Below are 12,895 nucleotides of genomic sequence, written 5' to 3' on the forward strand. Positions count from 1 at the left end.
GTCCATTTGGGTTGCATGGCATCATGCATTTGGATAGACTAAAATGAGAGAAATAACACTTAAGGTTTATTAATATATTATAAGTTCTAATATATTAATAAGATTATTTAATTAGTATTGATCAAGAATTAATCTAGAATTAATTAAGTAATCAAAAGAAAACTAATTAAATATATGGGTTGATCGTGTAAATCATCCATACTTATATAGTGGGCTAATGCTCCATGGATTATCAAGTTGGGCTAAAACCCATAGGATGCTCCATGGATGCTCCATGGTGTATTTGAACCCATGGATCCAAGGAAATGGAAAGCCATGACAATTAGGGTTTACCCTAATTGTGACTAACTATATAATGATCTTATTATTGAAGAAATCGGCCACTAGAGAAACAAGTGAGGGCAAACCGATTTTAGAAGTGTTCTACTTTCTCTCAAGTTATTCCAAGTGTTCATGATGTTGTGTGAACCATTTGAGCTGTCACACTTGGGGCACTAGGCTCTTGAGCTCCATGGAATCAAGCACCAAACAAGAGGTATGTAATTCTACTAGAATTACTATTATGTGTACTTTATATTATGCTAGTTAGAACAATACCTTGGAAAATTGATATTTGCATGTATAATAGAGAAAACATAGATCCAAGGTATTTAGGGTTGCATGTACACCATATGAGTATTAGAATGCTCAAAACCCAACAGTGGTATCAGAGCCTAGGCTTGTTTTCTTGTTATACTTGCTTATACTGCTTGAAAATCGAAGTTTTGTGCTGTCTGGACAGGGGACTCGACGAGTCCAAGGCAAAATGCATCCAACTCGCCGAGTTGGTTCATGCACTCGACGAGTTGGACCCCCAAACAGCATATCTTCGAGTTTTGGTGCTGGAATTGGTCTAGAATCATTACCTTTGACTGTTTTGGACTTATAAAACCTATTTTTTAAGTGGTAATGATTATGCTAAACCAATTTCAATGCTATAATCAAAGCTTCAAGTTTTATATGTGTTTATGTAATTCTTGAAAAATGTTGATTATGAATGTTCATGCTTATGAGTTTTGGTAGATCATAGGAATTATGTGCAAATTGTTTGTTAGTATAATTCTTGATCTCAATGAAATTGTATGGAGTCCATAACTTGTCCTCAAATTATGGATTACCAAGAGTTTTATGTTTCCTTGATTTATGAGTTAGTTTAGATTAATGAAAAAAAATTGTGTTTTAGTTGTTTTCAATCCAAATTAATCTAGAGTTAGTTCATAAAATGTGTTTTTGTAACTTGTCCTCAAGTTACATAAAATGTCTCATTTATGAATCTTAAAAATCAGAAAAGTGCCATAGGTTACATAAAAATGAAGAGTCTTTTTCATTTAATTATTTCATGACTCCATAACTTGTCTTCAAGTTATGGATGTTTAAGAGTCACTTCTTTAAAAGTGTTATTAAAGAATAAGAGGTTACATAAAAATGAAGAGTCTTCATTTTAATGAACCATTAAACTCATAAGTTATGAAATGAAAGGTTTTGAATAGTTTCAAAACTTTCCCTCAAGTTTTGGACTTTGTAAAGTCTCACACACATTAATGCTTTAATTCCAAACTCTACAATTTTAAAAGTTAAAATTCAAACTTTATGGACTTCATTAAATTAATTAAAGTGTTTAATTAAAAGAGTTAATAATTCCATAAAGACATGGTTTAAGTTTAATTAAATTAAGAGTATAGTTTAATTAATAGATTAAACCACCAAGTATTTTAAATGTTTAAAATACACCCTTATACTATTATTATAATTTTAATTATATAGATATGTATAAGATAAAGTCAATCTTACCGTTAGTAGGCCTCGTTCACGATGCCGGTCTATAAGGGGGGTATAAGGTTACTGCCTATAAAATGGCAGTTTAATGGGTGTCCACTCTCACCCACCGCTTCCTTAACTGGTGGAGGGTCGTTAGCCGAACGGCTAGGAAAAGACTATAATTCTCCCTTCATTAAAAGTATAATGATAAATACTAACTAACTAAACACTTATTAATTCCCAATATTAGTTACTTAGGAAAATGTGAAATAGGTGCTAACCCATGAAGTTACACTTTGTACCTTACCAAGTCGTTAGTGGAGCGTGTGTGGTTAACCGGCACACTAACAAGGACTAGTAAGAGTGGCAAAGGGTAACTTGACTTTATTATAGATCGGTGGAGCGTGTGTGGTAAACCGGCACATCGATTAGGTGATAAAGTTAAGGGTACCAAGTCAATTTGCATGGTTATTCACACCTTGTTTGTGATCCTCGGCATCCCAGTCACAAACTTGAGAGGGCACAATCGAGATTCAAACATGCCATTGAAAGTTCAATGTATCTCAAAAGATCTAGGAGTTTCAAATCCAATTAAAACTTAATTATATTTCGTTTTTCATGGTGGAAATTGGTAAATCGTCATTTACCTACCTTCAACTATTTTATAACTCGGATTACGGCATCCCTCTTCCAGTTATAAATAGGTTGTTGGATCCTAGCCTTAATATTTCATATTGGGTGTTATATTAAGGACTTTAAATCAACTAACTTGAATTTCTCCCTTATAGATGTCTCCCTCAGACAACTATGGTCTTCCCAAATCTTTAGGAACAAGCTATCCTAATGAAGATGATATCCTAAATGGCAATCAAGGTGAAAGATCAATCCCTTTGTTGTGCATTAGTGGGACTGGAAATCATACTTCACTTCCTCCACCTCCTCCAATAAATCTCCCTATCCCACAAGTTTCAAGACTTGATAAGTTCTAAGTCACTCAATACCTATTGGCAAACAAAGTCTATATGTGCTTAGGTCTTGGAGATTAAGTCACATATTGACAAGCCGGGAGAGTCGGGTGTCGGAGTCTCGAGGTAGCTGGCTGTTGACTTGGTTCTTCAGTCACTCCCTGATGACAGATCACGACATGACCCTTTAATGATCTTATCTATTTGCTTCGTGCTGCTGAATCAACAATGATTTGGAACACTGGTAAAGCAAATTTGATTAGAAGATCGACTTCCCAAAACTTCATGGACATTGACAATAGTGACACTGGAAATCCAGAAAAACTTTCTCTCCCCAATGGAAAGGGATCAGCTATAGTCAACTCGGTTGACCAAATGGTAAAGAGAAAGGCTAAGTCTGAGATAGTCCCATGTACCATTCCCAAAGAGTCCATATGTGCCTATTTCCAAAGGAAAGGGGCATTGGTTGCGAAGCTGCCGAATTTACCTGAACCCTCATAAGGATGGTAAAGTCAAAAGTTTGACTCTACTTTAAGTAAAGTCCGTTATCTAACTCTATTAAGTCTCTTTTGGAGATTCTTAATACATAATGTAATGTAATTACATTTTGATGTTTTTGAAGAATCAAAGGAAGCTTAAAGAAAAAGTGTGCTGATTCTGATCGCATGGTTCGATGACCAGAATTTTGAGCCACTGCATAAGAGTTATGAGATATTGCTTAGGAATAGATAACAACAAAGTTTTCATATGAGTTTGCATTGTAAGGATAAGTTTTTCCGCAAGTTTTAAAATAAAAGAAAAGTTTTGATATTATTTATTTTAAGTATCCTTACAAAGGCATTTGTGAAAAATTGTTGTTTATATGTTTCCATTGATAAGCAATATTGGAAAATAAATTTGATTCTTTCGTTTGTGGTAGTGTCATAATTTATCAAATAAGGAAAGATTCTCATCACCCAAGTCTCAGTTGGATAGAAACTTGGAATCATGCAAGTTGTATTGTGTGATGAATGAGATTTTTCATCTTTGGTAAATTAAGACTAATTCCTTGTTCATATTCACATGTGAGTCAAGCGAAGGACTAAAGGATCGGGTACATTAGGTTGTGTACTAATCAGGTCCACCATAAAGGTTAATAAGATTATTCGTTATGATTTACTAAAGTATAGTAAATATGATTATGCTTACAAGTTTAAGTGTAATTCTGAAACATTGGAAAAGTTTCAATATATTGCAGAATGAATAAGAAGAATCAAATAAGGCAGAAAGATAAAAGTTTCTCCAATCTGAAGAGATGGGAGAGTACTTGTGTATCTTTTTTTATGATTATCTTAGTGATTATGGAACCATATCACAACTAATCCTCTAAGGACACCTTAGTGCATTTGTTTGCCTAAGGAGTGGAATCATGAATTGTTGAAATGGTTAAATCAAAAGATAAATCATACTTCGTTCCAAAAACAAATCCTGGAGTTATACTCCAAGATTGTAACTTGAGTGACATAGTCTTTAGAAAGTTTTTAACACTTGTCAAATGTAGAGTAAGATGTTTCCTATTCTTGTACATTTGAGATTGGTAAGTTGTGATGTTTTGGATAAGACAAAGACCAACTAAGACCAATTGTGAGAAGTGTTTAACTTGATAAAAATCTGCACTAACTCTTGAATATTTGTTTTATCAATGAATGGTTCTTGACAAACAGAGTCTTATATTTCAAGAGGACAGTGGGAGTTTAAAAGATCCTGAAATAGTTTCAAGAACTAATCAAGAGGTTTGTTAATCACTAGCCCACGACTTGAGGTTTGTAACCTATCATGTTGACATATTCTTATTTCTGTGTCTATTCCAGCTAAAAGTTGACTATGCTTGTGAGTTCTATGAGTTCTCAATTTTTTGCATAACAACCTGGAAGCAATGGTAGGCCCTTGTACTGCCGGGTGGCAAGAAATTAAGATTGAACAAGTTCAGTCCATATGTGTTTGGATTTGCCACTAACCTTGTCTTGTGATTATGGTTATGACAAATTCACATGGATAGGAACACTTACACCATAAAATCTAAGTGTCATAAGGTTTCTCTCCGATTCATGAAAATGATGGTGAGGAAACTCTTTCACTAAGTAGATTTTAAGTAGATAGCAATTGTGAGAATGACAAAAGGTCTAAACATTATGATTACTGCATCCCTCTTCATAATTGTTTAGACACACAAGTGAGCTATCTAAGGAAAGGTGTATGATTTTGATAAAGTCTTATCAAAGCATCTCGTATCAGAAATCTGAACTTTGGTAAGAAAGTCAATAAAGTATTGTTTTTGTAAAAGTCCAGCTGATTTCTGAGTACATGTCAAAGCTAGTGGGAGCATAAGTGTTATGCTAGTAAGATAATAATCATTATGCTAGTGGGAGCATGATGATTATGTTGCAAGTTAGCAATGTTAATTATAGAAAACCAAAGTTTCAATTCGCTTTGAAAAAGTTGTTTCCCTATAATTAAGGGAGAGGATTTTATACTTCATTCCAATTCTACAAGCTTAGAATTGAGATTTTAATCTACTTTAGTCCAGGATATATAATAATGTTATGTTGGAATGGTTCAACATAAGGAAATTCTATATATGTGGCGTTCTCAAAATTCGATTATGATTACGGCATACCTCTTCATAGTTCGAATTGTGAGAATATGGCAAATAAAAATTTATAGCATGAATCGTGTCCTATATGCTTCGGGTATAGGTTTGATTACATGTGCTATAATCCATTCTAAATTTTCCAAATGCCTAGGGCATTAAAAATGGAAAAGGAATAGAACTGGAAATGACTAAAATGATTAAGCAAATTGTCAAGGACAATCTGAGGTTTACCAAAGATTGGTTGCTCATGGACAATTAGAAGTATAGAGTAAGGACCATATTGACATATTTTGAAAAGAGGCAACTCTTGTTCAGAAGTGATGGTCAAAATGGTAATAGGGAATTGTTTCCATAGGTGGAAGTTATTCTTTGAATCTGTGTAAGATTAGAGAACTTAATGCAAGAAGGATGTTCAAAGGAATGTACTTTGAATTTGAGACTTCGTTTCCATGGAATTGATCTCCATTGGAATTCTTTGTAATGTTTGTTGCCAAGTCTTTGTGACTTTTGGGTATAGTCATTACAAGAGGATCATTGCATATAAGTTTAGAATCTAACATATTACAGTAAATGACAAGAGGATTGGGATTGTGAAATGAGCATCATTGAAATATTGTCAATCGATCTGTTTCACAAAGAGAGGACCATATGTAAACATAGTGTGCATACTTGGAGTATGGAATAGCTATTGTTTGGACGAACATAGTGTGCATGCTTGGAGCATGGCATGACTATTGTTTCAATTCAAGTATTAAGTTGATTAATCGAAACATGAATAATGAGTAATCAATATGGTGCTTAGATAAAAGGTGCTTTTATTTACACTCAAAGTGTTGGGGCCATACATGATTAGTATTATTTTTGTGTTTCACTTTGCATGTTTTGACTTCCAGAATAACTAGGTCATTCTTCCCGAATGACTAAGTTATTCAAACCATCCACAGTCGGTCATATGTTGGAAGTAGATATGAATCAAGACTGTCATGAATCTGGCTTGTAAGATTTGTCTAATGTGCATTAGACATAGCAATAGTTGCTACAACATTCATGAGTGCTCATATGTTCTGAGTATTGGATTCAACCCACTCTCATTTGGATTCACTTCATGGATTCTATCACGAGTGAATCGTGAGACGATAATATCTTATATTCTTCAAACCTAGAGATATGAGTTGTTGACTATGACTTGGTTATACATTGATTGCATGAAAACGCATTGGTAACTCGATGTTATAAAACATGCCTTTGTGTATGATTCAACAAGTAGTCAGTACAAGCATATGAGTCGAAGTTTATCCATTCCTTTTACCCTAAAAGGGATAAAAGCGATATCTGTAGGCCCCTCGATGATTTAGTGATGACAAATTGTAAGTGCTCGGCCGGGCTTGGACTGATTTGATTTGTTCAATTAGTCAGTCGTCATAAATCGGAAATCGGGAAACAACAAATGGACAGAGAGAATGATTATAATCCATGTCTCAGTCCATATGATATCTAGAATGGAGGAATATATGATCAATTATCTAATGGACGCGTCATTGATTTGTTCAGAGTTCGGCAGCAGCTTTTAAGAGCTACGATTGCTGGTCAGGTTATGAAGGCGTACTTGCAATAATAGTTATTAGACTTATCCAAGTGGGAGACTGTTGGATTAGTGTCTAAGTCCATAACTATAATTGGTATATTCTTGACTCGACCCGACATGGTCCATTTGGGTTGCATGGCATCATGCATTTGGATAGACTAAAATGAGAGAAATAACACTTAAGGTTTATTAATATATTATAAGTTCTAATATATTAATAATATTATTTAATTAGTATTAATCAAGAATTAATCTAGAATTAATTAAGTGATCAAAAGAAGACTAATTAAATATATGGGTTGATTGTGTAAATCATCCATACTTATATAGTGGGCTAATGCTCCATGGATTATCAAGTTGGGCTAAAACCCATAGGATGCTCCATGGTGTATTTGAACCCATGGATCCAAGGAAATGGAAAGCCATGACAATTAGGGTTTACCCTAATTGTGACTAACTATATAATGATCTTATTATTGAAGAAATCGGCCACTAGAGAAACAAGTGAGGGCAAACCGATTTTAGAAGTGTTCTACTTTCTCTCAAGTTATTCCAAGTGTTCATGATGTTGTGTGAACCATTTGAGGTGTCACACTTGGGGCACCAGGCTCTTGAGCTCCATGGAATCAAGCACCAAACAAGAGGTATGTAATTCTACTAGAATTACTATTATGTGTACTTTATATTATGCTAGTTAGAACAATACCTTGGAAAATTGATATTTGCATGTATAATAGAGAAAACATAGATCCAAGGTATTTAGGGTTGCATGTACACCATAGGAGTGTTAGAATGCTCAAAACCCAACAGGTTTGTACAGAAAAGGTTTTAGATTTTTGTTTAATAATGAAATTGGTTCTATTAATGCTTTCGTGAATGGTACTTTCTATTTTGAAGCATTGCCTTGTAATTGAGTATATGAAACTATGAATATTGTAGATAACTTAGGAAATAATGTGTTGCACATTGATTCATCCAATGATTTGGATAAAGCATGCTTGTGGCATTGTCGTCTTGGACATGTCAACAAGAAACGCATAGCCCAACTCCAAAAGGATGAAGTGTTGGAGTCATTCGACCTCAAATCAGATGACACGTGCGAATCTTGTTTTCTTGGAAAGATGACCAAGTCACCCTTCACTGGTGCTTGTGAAAGGGATGAGGGTTTATTGGATCTCATACATTCGGATGTATGTGGACCTTTTAGATCGACCACACGGGATGCGACCCGCTTCTATGTGACTTTTACTGATGATTATAGCATATATGGGTATATCTACTTAATCAAGCACAAGTCAGAAACCTTTGAAAAGTTCAAAGAGTTTAAGCAAGAAGTGGAGAATCAGCTGGGCAGGAAAATTAAGATGCTCCGATCCGATTGAGGTGGTGAGTACCTTAGTATTGAATTCCACGACTACCTCAAGGAATGCAGAACTGTTTCGTAATTGACGCCACCTAGGACACCGCAGTTGAATGGTGTGGCTGAGAGGCGCAATCGAACCTTGTTGGATATGGTTCATTCCATGATGAGTCAAGCTTTGTTACCTATCTCATTCTGGGGGTATGCCTTAGAGACTGGCGCCCATATCCTTAATCTAGTCCCAACTAAGAAGGTTGCCAAAACACCTCACGAGATGTGGACAGGGAAAGTTCCCTCGTTGGCACATATCAAGGTTTGGGGTTGCGAGGCTTTCGTAAGATGAGAGACTCACGACAAACTCGAGCCTAGTAGTGAGCGATGTATTTTCATCGGCTATCCGTAAAAGTCCTTTGGATATATCTTCTATAGACCGAGTGACAATGTTGTCTTCGTTGCGTGGAGAGGGGTTTTCTGAGAGCGAGAACTCATATGCCAAGAGGACAGTGGGAGGCAAATTGACCTTGAAGAGCTTCAAGATTCAAGCGATGAAGGAACCTCTAACACTGGCGCTCAACCCGAGGAGGAAACTCCTGTTGAACCGATTGACGAGTCCCTACCTCTTAGACGTTCCGGTAGAGTTAGTGTTCCACCTGTGTTGTATGGTTTCCATATAACAACTGAAGGTGATACGTTTATTAGTGATAATATGCTAATAAATTTGGATGAACCTAACAACTACAAGGAAGCCATGGCGGGCCCGGAGTCTGCGAAATGGAAAGAGGCTATCGACAGCGAGATTCAGTCCATGTATGACAATCAAGTTTGGAACTTGGTTGACAATGTGCCAGGTCGTAAGACGGTCGGGTGCAAATGGATCTTCAAGAAGAAGACCGACATGGATGGGAAAGTGCACACGTATAAGGCGCGATTGGTTGCGAAGGGCTTTACTAAAACTCCTGAGTTGACTATGATGATACCTTCTCACCAGTTGCGAATATTAAGTCTATAAGGGTTATGCTAGCCATAGTTGCGTTTCAAAACTGCTTTCCTTAATGGGAAGTTGGTTGAAGATGTTTACATGAATCAACCAGAGGGTTTTGTCGATGCGAAGCACCCTAATAGAGTGTGTAAGCTTGAGAAATCCATTTATGGATTGAAACAAGCGTTTCGCAAATGGAATCTTTGTTTTGATGAGAAAGTCAAAGAGTTTGGTTTTTCGAGAAGCGAGGATGAGTCCTGTGTATATGTCAAAGCCAGTGGGAGTATAGTTAGCTTTCTCGTTTCGTATGTGGATGACATACTACTCATAGGAAACGACATCCCAACCATCCAGGAAGTTAAGTCCTGGCTTGGGAAGTGCTTCGCTATGAAGGACCTCGGAGAAGCTGCTTATATTCTAGGGATAAGGATAATAAGAAATAGGAGTAAAAGACTAATAGGACTTAGTCAAAGTACTTACTTGGATAAAGTGTTAAAACGTTTTAGCATGGAGAATTCCAAGAAAGGGGAGTTACCAATCCAAAGCAATACCAAACTGAGTAAGACTCAGAGCCCGAGTACTGATGCCGAGATAGCAGAGATGAGCAGAGTACCTTATGTTGGGTTTTATTATACTATAACATCCTATGGTGCACATACAACCCTAAATACCTTGGATATATGTTTTTACTAATTATACATGCAATGGTGTTTCCGAGGTATTAAGCCTATAACTAGCATGCAATTGACATATGCCATACAAGATACTAGTTAGGGTAACATACCTTTTCATGTAGCTTGAAGTCTTGATGTATTTGGCCTTAAGAGCTTAGCCCCAATAGTGTGGAAGCCTCAAATGAAGTCACAACACATCTTGAACAAATGTGGAACTTGAGAGAGAATTCCATGCACCAAAAACACCTCCATGAACTCCAAGTACAAGTCTAGGCGTTTTTGGCTATGAATGGACATATTTATATGTATGATTCCAAGGGTCATGGGTATAACCCAAATCCATACCCATGGGTGTTATGATCCATGGTTCATATGGCCCAACTATTTGTATCCATACATAAACTTGGTCCAACATGGATCATAAGCCCAACACATATAAATATAACTAATTACCATAATTAGTCCCCATAGATTTAATTAGTCTCTTTTGATCACAAAATTAATTCCAAATTAATTCTTCATTAACACCAATTAAAACAAATGATTTCATATTAATATATTATAAATTATAATATATTAACAAATCATATATAACCTTCTCTCAAGAGTCCATCCTAACAAATTGTCCTGACGATATGCAACCCAAATGGACCATGCTACTCTCGGGTTGAGTACATACCAATAATAGTTATGGGCTTAGACATCTAATCCAACAGTCTCCCACTTGGATAAGTCTAAAACTATTATTGCAAGTATGACTCCAAAACCCGACTAGCAATCGTAGCTCTTAAAAGCCGCTGTCGAACTCTGACCTAGTCAATGACATGTCCGTTAGATAAGTGATCATATATTCCTCCATTATAGATATCATATGGACTGAGACATGGATTAAAATCATTCTCTCTGTCCATCTGTTGTTTCCCGATTTCCAATTTATGACGACCAACTAATTGAACAAATCAAATCAGTCCAGGCCCGACCGAGCACTTACGTTTGTCATCACCAAATCATCGAGGGGCCCACAGATATCGCTTTTATCCCTCCAAGGGTAAAAGGAATGGATAAACTTTGACTCATATGCTTGTACTAACTACTTGTTAAATCATACACAAAGGCACGTTTTATAACATCAAGTTACTGATGCATTTTTGTACAATCAATGTATAACCAACTCATAGTCAACAACTCATATCTCTAGGTTTGAAGAATATAAGATATTATCGTCTCATGATCACTCGTGATAAAATCCATGAAGTGATTCAAATGAGCATGGGTTTAATCCAATACTCGAATCTTATTCCATGAGCACTCATGAATACTGCAACTATGTCTAAAACATCTAGACATACTACATACCCATTCATGACATTCTTGCCTCAATACCTACTTCCAAAGTATGATCGACTGTGGACGGTTTGAATAACCTAGTTATTCGGGAAGTCAAAACATGCAAAGTGAAACACAAGAATAATACTAATCCTATATGGCCCAGTTACTTTTGAGTCATATTGATTACTTATTATTCATTGTATGATGTTTCGATTTATCAACTTAATACTTGAATTAAAACAATAGTTATGCCATGCTCCAAGCATGCACACTATGTTTGTCTATGGTCTTTACTTTGTGAAATAGATCAATTGAAAAACATTTCAATGATACTTATTTCACAATTCCAAATCCTTATCGCAAATGTAAGAATACAAGATTCTTTGCCATTTACTGAAATCTGTTAGATTCTAAACTTATATGCATTGACCCTTTTTGTAATGACTATGCACAAAATTCATAAAGACTCGACAACATACATTACAAAGTATTCCAATGGAGAGCAATTCCATGGAAACGAAGTCTCACATTCAAAGTACATTCCTTTGAACATCCTTCTTGCATTAAGTTTTCTAATCTTACACAGATTTAAAGAATAACTTCCACCTATGGAAACATTTCCATATTCCCATTTTGACTATCACTTCTGAACAGGAGTTGCCTATTTTCAGAATATGTCAATATGGTCCTTCCAAAAATTAACACTATACTTCCAACTGTCCATGAGTAACCAATCTTTGGTAAGCCTCAGAATATCCTTGACAATTACTTAATCATTTTAGTCATGTTCTAGTCCTTTTCCCTCTTAATGCCGTAGGCATTTGGAAAATTTAGAACAGATAAATATTATAGCACATGTAATCGATCCTATATCCAAACCATATGGGACACGATTCATGACATCTCACATAAAGACATGATACTAAACCAGTCTTTTGCTATAATATTTCTATTTCTATTTGCCATGTTCTCATAATTCGAATTATGAAAAGGGATGCCGTAATCATAATCGAATTTTAGAACGCAAATAATGTAACCATGACTAAATTTGATTAAAGACTCACAATCTAAGCTTTTAGAATTGGAATGAAGTATATTTTCCTCTCCCTTAATTATAGTAAAACAACTTTGCAAATTGACACTTTTGTTTTCTTTAATTAACATTGCTAACTTGCAACACCTAACATAATAATCATGATCCCACCAACATGATAATTATTAGCATAACACTTATGCTTCCACTAGCTTTAACATGTATCCAGAAATCAGCTGGACTTCTAGAAATCAATACTTATTGACTTTCTTACCAAAGTTCAGATTTCTGATACGAGATGCTTTGATAAGAATTTATCAAAATCATACACTTTTCCTTAGATATCTCACATGTGTGTCTAAACAATTACGAAGATGGATGTCGTAATCATAATGTTTAGACCTTTTGCCATTCTCACTAGTCCATGTTAGTGTGCCGGTTAACCACGCACGCTCCACTAATGACTTTGAGAATGCAAATATCACAATTTCTATCTACTTAAAATCTACGTAGTGAAAGAGTTTCCTCACCATCATTTTCA

The sequence above is a fragment of the Lactuca virosa genome, chromosome 6, assembly GCF_052849685.1.
Source record: "Lactuca virosa cultivar CGN04683 chromosome 6, Lactuca_virosa_CGN04683_v6, whole genome shotgun sequence".
NCBI lineage: Eukaryota > Viridiplantae > Streptophyta > Magnoliopsida > Asterales > Asteraceae > Lactuca > Lactuca virosa.